Source organism: Tupaia chinensis, unplaced genomic scaffold (assembly GCF_000334495.1).
Source record: "Tupaia chinensis unplaced genomic scaffold, TupChi_1.0 Scaffold000266_1, whole genome shotgun sequence".
In the NCBI taxonomy this organism is placed as follows: Eukaryota; Metazoa; Chordata; class Mammalia; order Scandentia; family Tupaiidae; genus Tupaia; species Tupaia belangeri.
The window spans coordinates 1,023,052-1,041,442 of NW_006159746.1; the positions used below are offsets into that span (position 1 = coordinate 1,023,052).

At 39.9% G+C, this 18,391-nt stretch overlaps 1 pseudogene; it reads left to right on the forward strand.

The window, feature by feature from the left end:
* The first annotated feature begins 2,847 nt into the window (after positions 1-2,847).
* On the forward strand, positions 2,848-5,432 carry LOC102488936 (OTU domain-containing protein 4-like; annotated as a pseudogene).
* The last annotated feature ends 12,959 nt before the right edge of the window (positions 5,433-18,391 follow it).

The window sequence follows — 18,391 nt, forward strand, 5'->3', positions numbered from 1 at the left end:
GGGCTAAAGAGATGGGTGTGAATGCCAGATGTGGTGTGTGTGGAGGAGTGGGGCCTGGGGAAGGACATTTGGAGGAGGGATACAGAGACAGAGCATTGTCAGGGAGGTAGTGTTGTTATCTGTTGATATTTTGATCAACTGGACTGGGAAGAAATGTTCACATATTGAAATATTCACTTTGTAAGCTAAATAATGCAATCAAATGTATTTTAAAAAAGGTAAATAAATAAATAAATAAAATTAAAATAAAAAAAGGAAATCACACCTACCTAAGGAATTTAAAATCCATTTGCTAAAATGAGAAAAATGCCTTACACAGCCTTAGTAATGTCAACAGCTCTTCTGCAATTCCTTTATTCCCTTTTTTCTTTCTTCCTTCCATAAACAGACATAGAGAATGGACCATTGATATATGTTAAACACTTTCTAGGTACTTAGTAATCAATGTGAAAGAGAGACACGTTTCATTCTCCCCTGACATTTTTCCTCCAGTGGGAGATACTGACAGTGAAGTAACTAAGAAATTCAGTTCTCCTAACACCTTGACATTATGATTCCTTAAATGGTTTAAAACCAGTGACCCTTACCTTCATGCCACCAGAGCTCTTTCCTTGTAGTATACTTCCAATAGAACATGCAGGTTCTGGTGTAAGTGATTATATTCAAGGCTTGGCTCCAGCAGATGATCTTAAGCAAGTTACTTAACCACACTGTGCATAATCTCAAAGGATTAGGATGAGGTCTAACGTAATATTACGCTGTACCTTGTACCAGGCATGAGTGATCCATAGTCAGCATTCAATAAATGCTAGCCAGAGTCAATAATAGTATCAGTAATAATATTATTAGCAATAGTAATAATATTACTAATACCACAGCACTAATAAAATAGTGTATAGTAATATTGCAATGCAATAATTACAATTATGCTACAATAATAATACTATTATTACTATTGCTATTAATATTATAATCTTGACTTTTATCACCTCTTGAAAATATTTAATTCTTTTTTTTTTTTTTTTAGAGGGTTTTGCTTTTCGGCAGACAGACAGAGAGAGACATAGAGACAGAAAGAGAGAAATCACCCTCCAGAGGGGATGGTCACACCTCAATCCCTTCTCCTCCATTCTCCTCTCGGGATCTTGGGCACGCACGCACACGCGCCCAGCGTGAGTTTTAAGCCACCGGGTCTGGGATGCGAACCGCGGTCGACTACGTGGGAGTCCAGCGACATAGCCATTACGCTAACTGCTGGTTCCCCCGAAAATACTTAATTATTGCAATAATCTTACTTGAGTCAATCTCAGACCACATATTAACACATGCTATTCATTCACTTATTCAACGAATATTTTTTAAGCATACATCATGTACACAGACATGATCCTGAGCTACACGTGGATGTAAAGACACGACAGTGAAATGTACAAAATACAGGCTGAGCCCGTAACTGCCAACAGTTAAGTGTGACTAGAAAATGAGGGACAAGGTAGGAAGGCTGAATGAAAAGCCTGTGAGGTGACTGAAGTCAAATCACCAACAATTTTCCAAATCGACGTGGGAGAATCGGTATTATTCCAAAGCAAATTGGCAGCCATTGAAATTTTGACATATCAAATCTGTGCCACAGGAAAATCAGTCTGGTACTCATGCAGAGAATGGGTTGGAACTTGGAGAAAAACAGAAGGCTCCAGGTTAAGGGACTGACACGGTCATCCAGGTGAAAAATTGTAAGGCATAACACAGAAAGAGGCAAATCTGAAAGATCGTCTTCTATGCAAGATCAGTTCCAAACTTCATGCACCTGTGAGGGCAGAGGCAGCAACGCTTACCCTTATAGTCTAATCTTCCTAGAGCCGAGACCCACCTGCATAAGCAGGGGATCCTTCTCTCTGTAGTCTTTAAAATATTAATATTTCTGAGAGTTTGCAATGGATTTCTAACACATGCTTTCAAAACAACAATAATTTCTGACTGCTACTTACCACCACCCTCATCGGCTGTGGTATCCCGCAATTCGCTGATTCCCCTGGCTGCGGGGCTCCCAGTCTTGAGCACAGAAGACATGTAGCAGTCTCTTCTGAAGAGGCAAGTATGGCCTCTCCCCAGCCCCCACCCCTGCTGCATTTAACTGGGGGACGTCCAGAGCGGGGTAGATGAGCAAAGTGCCCTGGGGCTTAGCGAGAGAGGGTTTCAGGATGCACACCGTCCAAGTCTCTCCTCAGGAACACCCAGGTTACTGGGGCGGCTGGACGGCAATGGGTTCATAGATGGGTCACCACTTTGAACACTGTACCATCCCTGAAGGTCCATACTAGACACCTTCTCGGCCTAGAACGAATTCTCTCTTCGGGGACTTGCTCCCAGCTTGTAACCTCCCTCTCCATCCGGCAGTCCAGTGTGACTCCCCAGTGTGGAGACAGATCTTGCTCCTTACCCACCGGCATCCTCAGTACTTGCGGAAATCAGCACAGGAGAAAATTAGGGTGGAGGAGATGAGGTGGGAAGGGGAAACCGCACATTAGGGTCTAGTCTGGTGGTTTCCGGGCCTCAGCCAACCGAGGGAAAGGAGCACGAGGACAGGGGCGGCTCCACCGGAGGCGTCAGCGGGCACCGGCCACCCCAGCCGTGGGGCGGGGCGGGGCTCTCCTGGCCTCCAGCAGGTTTCTGCGCCAGGAAGCTCGTGGGGCGGCCACCTTCTGCCCAGCTTATGAGGCACGCGCGGAGGCCGCCAGGAAGTGACCTTCCATCCCCGACCCTGTGTCTCTGGCCCCCTGGTCGCTCCCGGAGACTCTGCGCTGGCAGCCTTCAGTTGGGCAGGGACCCCCTGGGTGCCGGGCGGCCATGCTGCACGTGGGACTGGAAACGTGGAGGCGGCCGTGGGCATCCCCAACGGCCCCCTCAGGAGGACGTGACACCCAAGGACGCCTCTTTGCCGAAACTGGGCTGGGACCGGGGACACTGGGGGTCAATAACGGGTCATGCCCATGCCTATTCTGGCAGTGGCCCAGCAGGAGTTGCACTCTCCCGTCTCGCCATGTTGAAATCAGAAACGTCTGTATTCACCGTCTTGGAGAGGACAGAGAGAAATGTGAAGTGTTTATAGAAGCCCCTTTCGAAGAATATTGTAAATGTTAGAAAAATCCACAGGTATGGGCAGGATAAGTAGAAGTAAGTGCCCTTCCTCTTATGTACAGGAAAGATTTTTATAATTTATCAAGAACCAAATGTTTCTCCTTCACAAGTAACTGGAAATAATTTTCCTGAAAAGACATTACTGTGTTTTTCAAATGGAATTCATGATAGTCTATCCCATAATGTGCAAAAATAGCTCTACTATGTGTTAGTTTATCCTTTATGAATTGCTATAGGAGAAGGTATTTATTTAAAATGATGTTAGTAAAATCATTATGGGCCTAGACATCTCTGAAGTAGCTGATTAAAACAACATTGAACTATCAGATTCAGAGAATGATGGTTTCAAGAGTAAATCTACTGCTTCAAATGATGGTGATGGATTTGTCTTTGACCAGGAATGAGTACCTAAAAAACAATGGGAACACTCCTGGCCTGCCTGTATCTATTAAGGTGTTAAGCCATTCAACCCAGCAGTCTGTAGAAATGCGAAATATGAAATTTGGCAGAAGTCTAAACAACATCAACAAAAATGTGATTATTCTATTACTGCTGGCTTTCAATATGAAGTTGGAGATAAATGCTGAGTTAAGTTTAATCACAGTGGAACATTTTTTTTTTTTTTTTGGAGAGATTTTCACTGTAGGGCGCGTGCGCTCGCCAGACAGACAGAGAGAGACATAGAGACAGAAAGCGAGAAATCCCCCCAGGGGGGATGGTCACGCCGCAATCCCTTCTCCTCCATTCTCCTCTCGGGATCTTGGGCACGCACGCACACGCGCCCGGCGTGAGTTTTAAGCCACCGGGTCCGGGACACGAACCGCGGTCGACTACATGGGAGTCCAGCGACATAGCCATTACGCTAACTGCCGGTTCCCCACAGTGGAACATTTTTTTTTTTTTTTTTGGAGAGATTTTCACTGTAGGGCGCGTGCGCTCGCCAGACAGACAGAGAGAGACATAGAGACAGAAAGCGAGAAATCACCCCCCAGGGGGGATGGTCACGCTGCAATCCCTTCTCCTCCATTCTCCTCTTGGGATCTTGGGCACGCACGCACACGCGCCCGGCGTGAGTTTTAAGCCACCGGGTCCGGGACACGAACCGCGGTCGACTACGTGGGAGTCCAGCGACATACCCATTACGCTAACTGCTGGTTCCCGACAGTGGAACATTTTTGAATGCAGATATTAAAGGGGTTCACTCAGAATAGACTGTTGTGGTTGAGGAGCTGGGGGGGAAAGGGACAACAAAAGAACCTCAAACCACCTCCCTCAGAAAGCTAGAACACAGTGTCAAGGACGATGATGAAAAAATGTCTGGTACTGGGCAGCATTTCCATTCTGATCTGTATTACAGAGGGCAAATGGATCCAAGAAAGCCAGTCCAAGTCCCATCAGCACTCCCCCCTCAGCTGCAGCAACCTTCAGAGTAAGACAGCATGCATTCTCTAGTGCTTCAGGGCCACAGTCTCAGAAATCTTAGTGAGCATGAAAACCTCAGCAGGACATCCTCACAAATCGCCAGAAAGCCTGATCACCAGCAATTTGAGAACTCTGGTGATACAAGTCAGGAATCTACACTGTATCAGCCTCTCCCCAGAAGAGCGCAGACAGAAGCAAGCTATAGAACAGCGTAATTTATGAGATTCAGAACAAAGGTGAACAGGTCTTCCCAGCCCTTTCCAGCTCATCAGTCAATCAGCTTGTCAGAGTAGCAACCCTTATGTCCAGAGAAAATCATCACATGGAAATGATAGAAAAGAAAGCATATAGAAACTGGATATAGGAGAATGAAATAACGAAGACTCCATGGAAATGTTCAACTAGATATAAAACCTGAGCCAAACTCATTGGAGAACATTAGCAATGATAAATGCGTGAAGAATTCCATTACATCAAAGTCAAAGAAATGAAAAGTCTCATCCTTTGTGACATAAAAACCAGCCAAACATGTTTCATCAAACCCAGCTTCCCTTCTAGTTTCTCCAGACGTACATCTAACGTCTGTGGTGTCTACCAGCCATTGTGCCAGCCTGGCCAAGTGAACCTACAGCTTTTGGACTAACAGGTATTCCTGCTCAAATTCTCATTTTGTCAGTGACACACACTCTGACCACTGGATTTGATTCTGCTGTGTCCCAAGCTCACTTAGCACCTTGTCATCGGCTATGTCAATACAGACAGTTAGTCAGCCCTTAATGCTTTTGCCTGAGATATTGGCCCTTTACCAGGATTCATTCTGTCTTGTGTTTTCTTCTAATGAAAAGGGAGATGGAGTAATGAGTAATGAGTAATGTCTCGCTCTCTGTCTCTCTCTCTCTCTCTCAGTCTCTAGTGAGTGCATGCACCCTATCACGAAAATCTCTCTCAAATGAAAAAAAAAAAAAAAAGAATGTTATCATGGTCAAAAATAGGTGTTGTACTCTGTCCTCGTTTGGAGATTGGACTCTGAATGAACACAGTATTCATTCATCTGTGTTATTTTATTAAAAATAACTAGCTGTTATTATTTGTACATATACAATTTGAAAATCTATCCTTTTTTATGGTGTTTATCTTTTGATCTGTCAGTTAGAGTGCTATGCAAATAGTATAGTAGTAATTTCTCTTTCTTGCCATGTATAGTATACCTAGCCAAAAATACATGTTTTTTTTCTTTCTTTTCTAAAGCAAATACAGTTCACTTGAATTTGACAAACTGAAGCTGAAGAGTTGTCTGGGGTCTCTGATAACCTATAGCAATGTTTGGATGCTAGCTAGGCTAAGTGAATTGCCGCTGAACTGTAATAAAGGTTATTTATCTCTATGCTGTTCTAATTACCAAAGGTTTATGTCACTGCCAATTTGAGTAGTGATTGGCATTTAGATATTTTGTGACACAGGATTTTAAGAGCACTTTGAAAGATGACATTTTATCATGATGGTGCTAGGTAAAAAAAAAAAAATTGTGAAGGCTGGTGTGGTTGAATAGAAAATTACACTGCTTAAACCATTTTTTGTTTACATCAATGAATGAATTATAGAATAAAATTAGAGTATCCTCCATTTTCAGCCCATGCTTTTTAATGTAAGGATTAGCTTACGTGATAACCTTTATAAAAATCACATTTCGATATAAACACCAGATTTTAAAGTTCAATATAAGTTTGATCTCAGGAGTCCAAAAGAACTTGCTGGTTCCAGTATCTCTTATTTAATTAACTGGGGTTTGATCTCGATTACTAGAAATGTTTAAAAATTGGATGGAAAAGAATACCATTCATTTCTTCACCGTCACTCTTACCTCAATTGAGTAACAAAATACTCTGTAGCTCCTGAAAGAGACACTGATCTTCCTGTTTCCCAGCTCTCATTTTCAGAATATGATGGAAACAGTGTTCAAAAAGAATTTCAGCAGATGGTATTTTTCTCACTGATCCCAAAGGTTTATGTCACTGCCAATTTGAGTAGTGATTGGCATTTAGATATTTTGTGACACAGGATTTTAAGAGCACTTTGAAAGATGACATTTTATCATGATGGTGCTAGGTAAAAAAAAAAAAAATTGTGAAGGCTGGTGTGGTTGAATAGAAAATTACACTGCTTAAACCATTTTTTGTTTACATCAATGAATGAATTATAGAATAAAATTAGAGTATCCTCCATTTTCAGCCCATGCTTTTTAATGTAAGGATTAGCTTACGTGATAACCTTTATAAAAATCACATTTCGATATAAACACCAGATTTTAAAGTTCAATATAAGTTTGATCTCAGGAGTCCAAAAGAACTTGCTGGTTCCAGTATCTCTTATTTAATTAACTGGGGTTTGATCTCGATTACTAGAAATGTTTAAAAATTGGATGGAAAAGAATACCATTCATTTCTTCACCGTCACTCTTACCTCAATTGAGTAACAAAATACTCTGTAGCTCCTGAAAGAGACACTGATCTTCCTGTTTCCCAGCTCTCATTTTCAGAATATGATGGAAACAGTGTTCAAAAAGAATTTCAGCAGATGGTATTTTTCTCACTGATCTCTGGAATAGAAAAATCTGACTTTCAACAGTTTTAAAATTATCAATCTAAGATACAATTTTTTTATTAGAAAAAAAAAGAAAAGAATCAATCTTTCCATGAAGGTCAGTTTGCTTGTTTGTTCCTTTACTCTTGGCTTTAACAATATTAGTCCAGAGAATTTTGCCTTATGCTGATGTCCAACTCAGGCCAAGCAAGCTTTTGTCCTCTTCATTATAACTGTCACACTGTATGGTGACGTGAGATATAATATTTCTATTGAGAAAAGCAAAAGTATGGAGTTGAGAATCATTTGTATTTTGAGTTAGGAATTACTAAACATCATTGTTTTATGATCAGACACATTTTGAAGAGAAAATGTTTAGGGGCCGGCAGATGGCATGGTGGTTAAGGGCTCCAGAGTCCCATATAGCTGACCATGGTTCAAGTCCTGGACCTGGCAGCTTGCTTTCTCACTTTCTCACTCTCTCTCTCTCTCTCCCTTGCTCTGTCACTCTCTGGTCAAATTAAGATAGATAAATAATAAAATAATTCTTTAAAAAAATAAATGTTTAGACTAACCCAAGCTCACCTTTTTATTTGTTTTGTTTTAGTTAAGGTGCTTTTGTGGAACTTGATTCCAGACCACTTTCCTTTTAGTATTATGTATATGTCTCTTCAAGATATCCCTGACATAAATTTTCAACTCTTGCCCCTTGTGCTCCTTGGCAACAGTGTCAATAGAAATAACCAACTCTGTAAAAATAATTAATTAATGTAGTTTATTTTTAAGCACAAATTTGAGTGACCTAAGCTCGGAGAGGAAGCAAAACATGCTTCTTTCTTGGGGTAACCCGGTACCAGGGTTCCTTTTATATGAGTTAGAGAGTGAGAGAATTTAGTGAACCGCTTTCCATTGCCCTGGTCCAAAAAGGCGGGACATGTGGAAGCTCATGTCATAGGTTTGGGGAAGGAATTAGTAAAGAGTATACTTTAACAAAGATAAGGAGGCTTGCATACAGTCACAAGATACTGTCCCAAGCACAGGATGTTGAAAGAGTCCTGCTACCAATGGGTCAAAATGGCCTGTTAATGTCTGTGACTCACCCTGGCCTCTGGAAGGGATTTTAGAAATAGGGAAAAGCAGTCAGATTTCTGGCCTCAGCAGGAGTCTAGCTAGCATTCATAACCCACTCATTCATTTTCCTGGCCAACCTAAACTCAGTCCAGGCTTGACCTGGCTGGAGTAGGTGTTCCCAAATTGTTAATACAATATTGATGTAGCTTCTTTGATGCATACTCTATTCTTGCATTGTGATGTTTCCTTTGTGACTCTAGGTTGAATTAAAATGCTTGTGAACAGCAAATTTGTTAGGACTGATTTGGTACAAGAGTTCCTTTCTAGCCATTTTTGGTTTACAAAACATAAAGCTATCCTAGAAACTAGCAATATTTATTTTTGCCTCATTTGTTCTACCTTCAGTTTTAGGTGAGGTGAACAGTTTGTCTTTTTCTTATGGATTCTAAGTAAGGTCCATTCTTGTGTAGCTGAAGAGAATGCATATTTGGCTACACTATTTCTGTCTCCCGTATCTTGCTTCCTGTTTTATGTCTAAATTCTATTGTTTTTGTTTAAAATCTAGTGTCAGTCATTTAATCTCCTACTAATGGGGATTTCTTTTTAAAAAATTTTCTCTCTGAAACGGAAGTTTTAGAAGATCCTAGAAGAGGTTGGATGTATGTTCGGAAGCGCAACTTTGGGGTTGAATATGCCTGAATGGATAAAAAAAAATTGCATTGTTACAGAGCTAGAAAAAAAAATTATGTATGGAAAATGATAATAGCCTTACACTGAGTACAATAATACTTGAAGCATGTGAAGATGTAATCATTTGTGAAGTTAAAGTTAAAAAAACAAGTATGAGCATAGACCATTGGAAGTGTTGAAAGGAAAATAGTGCTTTACATTCTTTGTCATGTCACTTATTGTATTGAATATATTCCTGTTTATTTTTCTTTGTTCTGTTCTGTAGCCTTAAGAAGTGTTTCAAACATGCCTGAATGTATAGAATGTACAGAGTAAAGGCCAGGGCTAGCAAATGGTTTAGTGGTTAAGGCACTGGACTCCCACATGGCCAACCTCGAGATACAGACCTGGCAGCTTGAAAATCACCAGGTGCATGGGTGTGCCTGTGCAAAACCCCAAGAGGAAACTGGAGGAGAGGGATCATGGCATGACCATCCCCGCTGGGAGGTGACTTCTCACTTTCCCTCTCCCTATCTCTAGCTCTTTCTGGTGGGTGCACCCACCCTACGGTGGGAAAAAAGTAAATGCTAAAAACAAAACAAAAACATAAAAACAAAATCTAGTTTTAACCAGTTGAAATCTCTTTTATAATAGGTAGCATCGGTAACCAATCAACTGTAGAATGTGATGGAAAAAAATTAGGTAAGGTAGGTTCCAAGATATTTAACCTGGGTAACTAGGAGCTCCCACTCACAAAATAGAAAATACACAAGGCAAAGCAGATCTTTCTAAGCTAAGAGAGAGGCTTAGTTTTGAACACATGGTAGGTTTCACAAGGTATAGCAATGTTTATGGGAACTTGAATTGAAACCTGGACTATCTCTTTAAAAAAAGAGAAAAAGAACTTTTTAGGAGACAGCAGATGATGTAATGGATAAGGCATTGGACTCCCACACGATTGACTACAGTTCAAGTCCTGGACCCAGTAGCTTAAAATTCATGCCAGGCATGTGCATACACATGCCCAAAGTTCCAAAGGAGAATGGAGAAGAGATTGCAGCACGGCTGTTCTCCCTGTTGGGTGATTTCTTGCTTTCTGTCTCTCTGGCTCTGTCTGTCTCTCTGGTGAGTGCGGGTGCCCCACAGCAAAGATTTCTCAAAAAATTGTTTTTAATTCTTTAAAAACCCTCTTAAGGGCCACCAGTGGTATGGTAGGTAAGGTGTCTGGATCACACATGGCTGACAGTGCCATTCAAGTCCCAGACATGGTCACTGTAGAAAAAAGAGGAAGAAATGGAGGAGATCTCCCCTTTGGGTAAGGGAGCTTTCTGTCTTTCTCTCTTCTCTCCCTCCAGAGAGTTCTCATGCTCTTTGGTCTAAATAAATAAATAAATACATAAATAAAAATTCCCCTTAGAATTTACCAAAATAGCAACAGAAGTTTTCTATGGGAGAGGGTGCTTCATCAAAAATTTATAGTTGCAAGGACCAGAAAAAAAAAAAATCTAGCTATTTTAAAACAAAAGTGTTGTTTTTTTGTTTTGTTTTGTTTTGTTTTTTGAGGGAGTTTAAATAGTTCAGTCTTAAAAGTGGGAGGAGACCCAGAGGGCTAAAGAAAAAAAAACTAGCTGTTTTAAAACAAAAGAGTTTTTTCTTAAAAGAGGAAGTTTAAATAGTTCAGTCTTAAGAGTGGGAGGAGACCCAGAGAGCTAAAGAAAAGACATGAGCAATGTAAAAAAGCACCCCAAAAGTAGTTCAATGAAGTCCCAACTGCATTATCCCTTGCCCCAAACGCCCCAATTGGTGTGAGACATCAGTGTACAACTCAAAGAAACTGAAGAAGCCCCATTTCCCAAAGGAGGCGGGGCATGGACCAGGCAGGGTGTAGCCAATGTAGGTATCACTGACATTGCTCCTCAGAAGCCAGAGGTGGCCGCCATGCCTTGGCCTGTACCTTCTACCCTGGGGGTCCTTTCTGTGCCTGCATTCCAGAGTCTTCAGATGCAAGGCTGGGCAGAGCCACAGTCCTGAGACCACACCCCAGGCACAAGGGGAGGATGGGAAAACAGGCTTTTCCTCCTCCAAACTGAAGGAAGTCTGGAGGTTTGACAGACAAAAGGAATGAAAAATGTCTACCACAGTATTTTAGGTGATGTTTTGCTTCTTAGGTGTTCTACATTTTCTGCAATAAATAGTGTTAAATACTCTGGAAAAAAAAATTTAAATAAATACTGCAGTTTCTTTTCCAGTCCTTTTAACCAAGTCTGCCTGTATTCCTTCTCCCTCTAGTGGAGACAAGGGGAACTACACAACAAGAGGCTTCTTTCTCTTCTGATCTTTCTGAACTGTTATGTTGTTAGAGTGAAATGTGCTACCACTCAAATTTATGGATGAGTAAACTGGAACTGAGGGAGAACAGACAGAATTTACTAAAGACACAGGTAAAGTTATTGATAACACCAGCCCTACCATCAGGATATGTTGATTTAGGCTCCTATAAAGGGCAGAATTTTTAATGGCATGATTTGGGGACTTGAGACCCCATATATCAATCCCCTGTTTTGTTTTGTTTGTTTGTTTTCTAAAATAGTAAGCTAGATTTGAGTATTAGTCTTAGTGTTTCATCTTTAGTGAAAATAGATTTGAGAGGAAGCATGGTTCAGACTAAACTTTGGAGCAAACTTCCTGGATTTGAATTCCAACTTCACCATTTGCTGAAGAAAGTCGACTGCTGAAAAGCAGGAATTGCGTGTGCCTCTCTGTAGGGCATTGGTTAAACTCTCTGTATAAGGAGCCAGATCCCACATGGCCTACTGCAGTTGAAATTCCAGCCCAAGAGCTCGAAAAACACGCTGTGCATGGTGTGTCTGCATACAAACATGCACGTGCGTCAAAAATCCTGATGATATACAGAAATAGAGGGCAAGGGATTACAAGGTGACTCTGCCCCCACTGGGGTGTGCTCTCTCTCTCTCTCTCTCTCTCTCTCTCTCTTTCTCATTCTGGTGAAGACATGTACTCTGGCAGTAAATAAGCAAATAAGAAAAGGAAAAAGAAGAAGAAAGAATAGAAAAAACATGAATTGCACCTGGTGAGATGGGCAATTTATGGCTTTTTGCTTAGGGGCAAGCCAGTCTACACAATTGCCTGGCTGCAGTTTACCATGTAAGAGGCCAGAAGTTAGGGTTAGGATTTGGGCTGGAGAGTGGCCAGAAGCTTGGAAGGGAAGGAGACATGAGAGAATAAGTCCTATATATGAGACCAATATTGGCCTGAAATATCAACTGACCACTTGAAACTAACACTTGCAGGGGAAGCCCCAAGGAACTGTAAATAAAGCAGCAGCTAGAAATGACAGATTTACAGATCCAAAGTATCAACTGCAAAGGACACAAAGTGTGGAGTGTGAGTCCAGACAAGTTACTGAATGAGAGTCACTCTTCTGCATTCTACTAGATATCATTCATGAATTCATGATCCCAGGTATCCAAGCAAGAAAGTCAGTAAATATGTGAAGAGCCAGAAGGATCTCTATACTAAAGAACAAAAAAAGTCCAGATAAATCCATCTCAAAATAACCCAAATGGTACAATTAATAGAGAACTTAAAAAAAGAAAAAGTAATGGATAAAAGTAGAAGGAAATTAGTATTCTAATCAAAAATAGCACCTCTTGGCTGTGACAGTTTCTCAGACTTTTCTCGTTTGGGGTAACCTTACCAATTTTGAGAAGTACTGGTATGTTTTGAGAAGGTCAGGTATCTTATACTATGCCCCTCTAGTAGAATGTAATGTTTTCCTCATGATTAGACTGGTGTTGGAGTTTTTGAGTAGAAAGGTAACAAAGTGTCATTTTCAATGCATTGTATCAAGGATATATAGTGGGATTTAATGGTATTGTGATTTATGATTGTTGATGTTGACCTTGATCATCTGGCAGACAAAATGTTTGAAAGTTACTCCTTTAGTTTCTTTTCTTTTTTCTTGCCATACTCTCCTCTTCAGAAGGAAGTCACAAAACATGCCTTACACTTAAAGAGTAGGGAATTGTTTTCTACTTCAGTGATGTGAGGGTAGCTACAAAATTTAATTAGAATTCTCCATAAGAGATTTATCTCTTCTCAATCATTAATTTTTATTTATTTATTTATTTATTTATTTGGAGAGATTTTCACTATAGGGCGCATGCACTCGCCAGACAGAGAGAGAGAGAGACATAGAGACAAAAAGTGAGAAATCATCCCCCAGGGGGAATGGTCATGCCGCAATCCCTTCTCTTCCATTCTCCTCTCGGGATCTTGGGCACGCACGCACACATGCCCGCGCGTGAGTTTTAAGCCACCGGGTCCGGGACACGAACCGCAGCCGACTACGTGGGAGTCCAGCGACATAGCCATTACGCTAACTGCTGGTTCCCTCAATCATTTATTTTTATAAGTATGTATTCATGAGTATTTACTTTATACTTTGAGTTATAATCCAATAGGACTTGTGTTTTGTTTTGGGAAGTTCCTTATTCATATTATTGCAGCTTTGGCCCCTGAGAGCATATCTGGGTGACCCCTATACTGTTTTCCTAGGGCCGTTGTTAACTTGATAGCTTGAAACAACAGAAATGTATTCGTTCTGAATCTGGAGTCAAGAAGTCCAAAACAGTTTCGTTGAGATGAAACCAGTGTCAGCTAAATTATGCTCCCCGCCGGAGGCAAGATTCCATTCCCTGTTTTTTCCAGTTTCTGGAGAAGACCAGCAATCCTTGACTGGCAGCCACCTTGCTCCAGTTTCTGCCTCCATAATCATATTTCCTTGTACTCTTCTCTCTGTCTGTCTGAGATCTCCCTCTGCCATTTTTCTTCTAAGGTCCCATGTGATTGCATTTAGGGCCCAACCAGCTGGAAGGAAGAATCTCTGTTCGTTACTCTGCAAAGACCTTTTCCTCCTAGAAGGTAACATTTCCAGATTGCAGGAATTAGGCATTGACATCTTTGGGGATGGTTATCTACCTTAGTATTGCTCCTGTGCCACTTTAGCAGACCCTCACTCCTGTTGTTTGAGGTCTTGTTTTTCGAGTTTGTTTGTTTCCTGGAGCACTTCATTACATTCTGACACTAGGAGATGCCCCAGGCTCACTTTATGTAACCCCTGCCTCAGTGAGAGAGTCAGCGTTTACTCCAGGGAGCCCTAATTCCTTTCACTGGGGAATAGTTTTAGAAACCATGACCTGGATACCAGACATACTTCTCACTGGAATGCTTCTGTTCAGCCCTCTAAATTGACAGAGGAAAGAACTGTGTGTGGATGTGTGTGTGCTAATCTAGCAATATAAGCACATATGTCCATATTAAGTTAAACATGAGTTCTTACTAATGTAACCATTACCATATGGATCATCCTAGGCTTCTCCTCTTACGTATCTGTAAATTCCCAAAACAATGAGATAGTGGTTCCCATCATCCATCATCCAGTTGTTAATTCCAGTATTCCTGTATAACAATATGAAAGTCATTTATTTATACCCCTAAGGAGAAACAACTTTATCAACTAGAGCATAGTACTTACGTGCATTTCATTTGCCTTTAGTCTTACAGACTCCATTCATCTCCAGAGTTACTTATGTCAGCACCTTTCCCCCAAATTCCTGTGAGACTGTTTCATATATTTATAATAGGGATACATGATCTTATCAGTCTATGCTTTTTCCATGACTCCATTAAATCCTAAAAGATTTCTTTTACTTTCATATGTTAATATTCCTTCCTTTCATTGTAAAGCTCTATGAGTTTGGACAATGGTATATACTGTCCTGTATTCACCATTATAGTCTCATACAGAATAGTTTCAACACCCTAAAAGTTCCATATACTTCACTTATTTTTCACAATCATCTACACACACACACACAGAGAGAACGAAATCCCTAGCAACCACCATTTTTTTTTTTTTTTTTTAGAGAGATTTTTGCTATAGGGTGTATGCACTCACCAGAAAGACAAAAAGACCTACAGTGAGAAATCATCCCCCAGGGGAAGATGGCCGCACTGCAATTCCTTCCCGTCCATTCTCCTCTCAGGATCTTGGGCACATACGTACCCTTGCCTGGCATGAAGTTTGATTTCTTTCACGTAGAAATACACATTTAAGTTTCTTTCATGTATTTTCATGGCATGACAGCTCATTTCCTATTATTGTTGATTAATATTCTGTTAAATAGCTATAGTATTTGTTTATCAATTCATCTGTTAAAGGATATCTTAGCTGCTTGCAGCTTTTGCTGATCATAAATAAAGTTGCTAAAGTTATGCTTGTATGTGGGTTTCTGTGTGGACAAAACATTTCACCTTATTTAGGTAAATATCTAGAAGCATAATTGCTGAATTATACTGTAAGACTATACAAAGCTTGTGACAAATCATTTTCCAAAGTGGGTTTTCCACTTTGCATTCTCACCAGCAATGAGCAAGTTTTCTTTGCTTTGCATCTTTGGCAGTACTTGGTGCTGTCCTTCTGTTGGATTTTGACCACACTACTAGATTTTTTTATTTATAATTTCCTAATGACAAGGACCTCGATCATCTTTTCATATACTTATCTGCCAGTTATATGTATATCCTTCGGCACAGTGTCAATTCATATCTTTTCCCCACTTTTAAACTAGATTGTTTTCTTATTGTTGAATTTTAAGAATTCTTTATGTATTTCAAATGCAAGTACTTTATCAGATGTATGTTTCACACATTTCTTTCAGTCTCTGAATTGTCTTTCTCTCCTTTTAACAGTGTCTATTTCAGAGCAGGAGTTCATAATTTTAATGAAGTCCAAATTCTCTATTTTCTTTTTCAAGGACTATATTTTGGTGATTGCTGAGTCCAAAATTGCCTAGATCTTTCTTCTATGTTGTGATATCATCTAGATGTTTTTTAGTGTTGTGTTTCATATGCAGGTTTATGATCCACTTGGACTTAATCTCTGTGAAATGTGTAAGATCTGTATCTGGATTAATATTTTGGATGTCGCTGTCCACTTGTATCTGTATTACTTGTTGAAGAGACTACCCATCGTCTTTTGAACAGTCTTTGCTTCTTTTTCAAAGCTTCATTGACAATATTTACGGGGGTCCATTTCTGGGCACTCTCTTCCGTTCTATTGATCTATTTGCCTATTCTTTCTAGTACTCCACACTGTCTTCATTATTTTAGTGTTGTACGTCTTGAGTGAGTAGTGTCAGCCTTCTATGTTTGCTCTTTTTCAGTATGTGTTGGTTATTCTGAGTCTTTTGCCTTTTAATATAAACTTTAGGATCAGTTGGTCATTATCCATAAAATGACTTGCTCAGATTTCAGGATCTGTGGAGTAAATTATGAAGGACTAACATCTTACTAATACTAAGTCTTGCTATTCATAAACCTAAGTATCTCTCCATTTATTTTGATTGTTTTTTATTTCTTTATCAGAGTTCTGCAGTATTCCTTATGTGGACTGTGTATATATTCTGTTAGATTTATTCCTAAGAACGTTGATTTTTTTTCATGCCAATGGAAAGATACTGTATTATTGGTTTTGTTTTTGTTTGTTTCTACTTATTGCCACACGGTACTTGTGCAGAGTGTGGAGAAAAAGAAAAAGAGAGCAAGAAAGCACCTCCCACTGGGGTATAGTCAAAATACCAAAACCTATCATTTATCAGCCACTTCAACATTTTTGACCAATTACTATGTCTAAGCTAAATACTAGGGAAAAATGTGGAAAGTGTTTGAAAAAAAAAAAGGGAACATGCCAGGCATGACGGATTTCTTTTTCTTCTTTTTTTTAAATAGGTAAAGTAATTGAATTGCTCAGTTGATATTTTATGTTGCTTTGAAGATATAATTAACGTGGAAAATGCCCTAAAATAGTCTGATTTACAGATGCAAAATTAGTTTTATGTTTTTTTCTTTTGTTTTTCTGTTTAAATAGTTACTGTAATTTATAACTTACATATAATCTTTGTAGCGTACAGAATGGTCTTTAAAAGCATGGATACTGAGACCAGCAGATGGCATAATGGTTATCCTCCTGGACTCCGATGTAGTCAACCACAGTTTGAATCCCAGACCTGGCAGCTTAAACTCATGTCGGGTGTGTGTGTGTGCATGCCCAAAATCCTGAGAGGAGAATGGAGGAGAAAGAATTGCAGCATGGCCATCCCCCCGGGGGGGGACTTCTCTGTCTCTCTGTCTCTCTGGCAAGCACATGCACCCTATAGCAAAAATATCTCTGGGAAAAAAAGGAAGAAAAAGCATGGATACTTTGTGTAATAAACAAATCTAGGATATAAACATATTCACCATATTCAACATCAAAGATTATGTTGTTAAAGTTTAAAACCTGCTCCAATGGTTATTCTGTAACTATGTACTAAATTTTCTGGCATTCTTTACTGGGAGGGTCAGTTCTAAAGAAAAACATATTCATTAAAAATTGAGCAACAGGGACCAACTACATGTCGCTGGACTCCCATGTAGTTGACCATGGTTCTAGTCCCGGATCCGGTGGGTTATACTCATGCTGGGTGCATGTGCGTGTGTGCCCAAGATCCCCAAAGAATGGAGGAGAAGGGATTGCAGTGTGGCCATCCCCCCAGGGGATGATTTCTCACTTTCTGTCTCTCTGTCTCTCTCTCTGTCTGGCGAGCGCATGCGCCCCATAGCAAAAACCTCTCCAAAAAAAAAAGAAAAAAAAGAAAAAAAAATCGAGCAACAATCATACAGATTAACAAAGATACTCTTAACATAACCAATGAAAGAAGAATCTGTAATTTCCACATAGAGGATTGTGGGAGATAAAGAGTTTATAACTGAAAGAAATCTTTGGGTATCTGGGACTAGCAGTTGGCATAATTGCTCTGTTGCTGGACTCCCATGTAGTCACCACAGTTCGAGTTCTGGACCCGGTGGTTTAAACTCACGCCAGGGGCATGTGTGTGCGTGCCCAAGATCATGAGAGGAGAATGGATTGTGGCATGGCCATCCCCCCTGGGGGGTGATTTCTCACTTTCTGTCTCTCTGTCTCTCTCTGTCTTTCTGGTGAGCACACGTGCCCTGTAGCAAAAACCTCTCCAAAAAAAAAAAAAAAAAAAAATTTTTTAAAAAAGAAAGAAATCTTTGGGTCTCAATCATTAATTGGTCTAGTTGGAAATAGGAAAAAACCGTATATAATAATAGCTCATGTGGAAGAAATAGAAAAAGAATACTTATACTGAGATGCTGTCAGTTTTTGTAAGACCATAGTACTGTATTACATATAAAGAAATAAGTCCTCACTAAAAACAAAGATAAAACAAAATCAGAAAGAAATGTTTAAAATTGAAGACATGATAAAGTCAGTGATTTGGTTATTTATAGACTTTACAAAGTTTTTGATTTTAGTCTTTTCTTAAATTCATTCCAAAGAAAGACTTGGCTATAACATTTGGACTTCCTCTACTATCTAGTGTTAAACAATGAGTAATGATTATAATAAATATATAAATTGAAA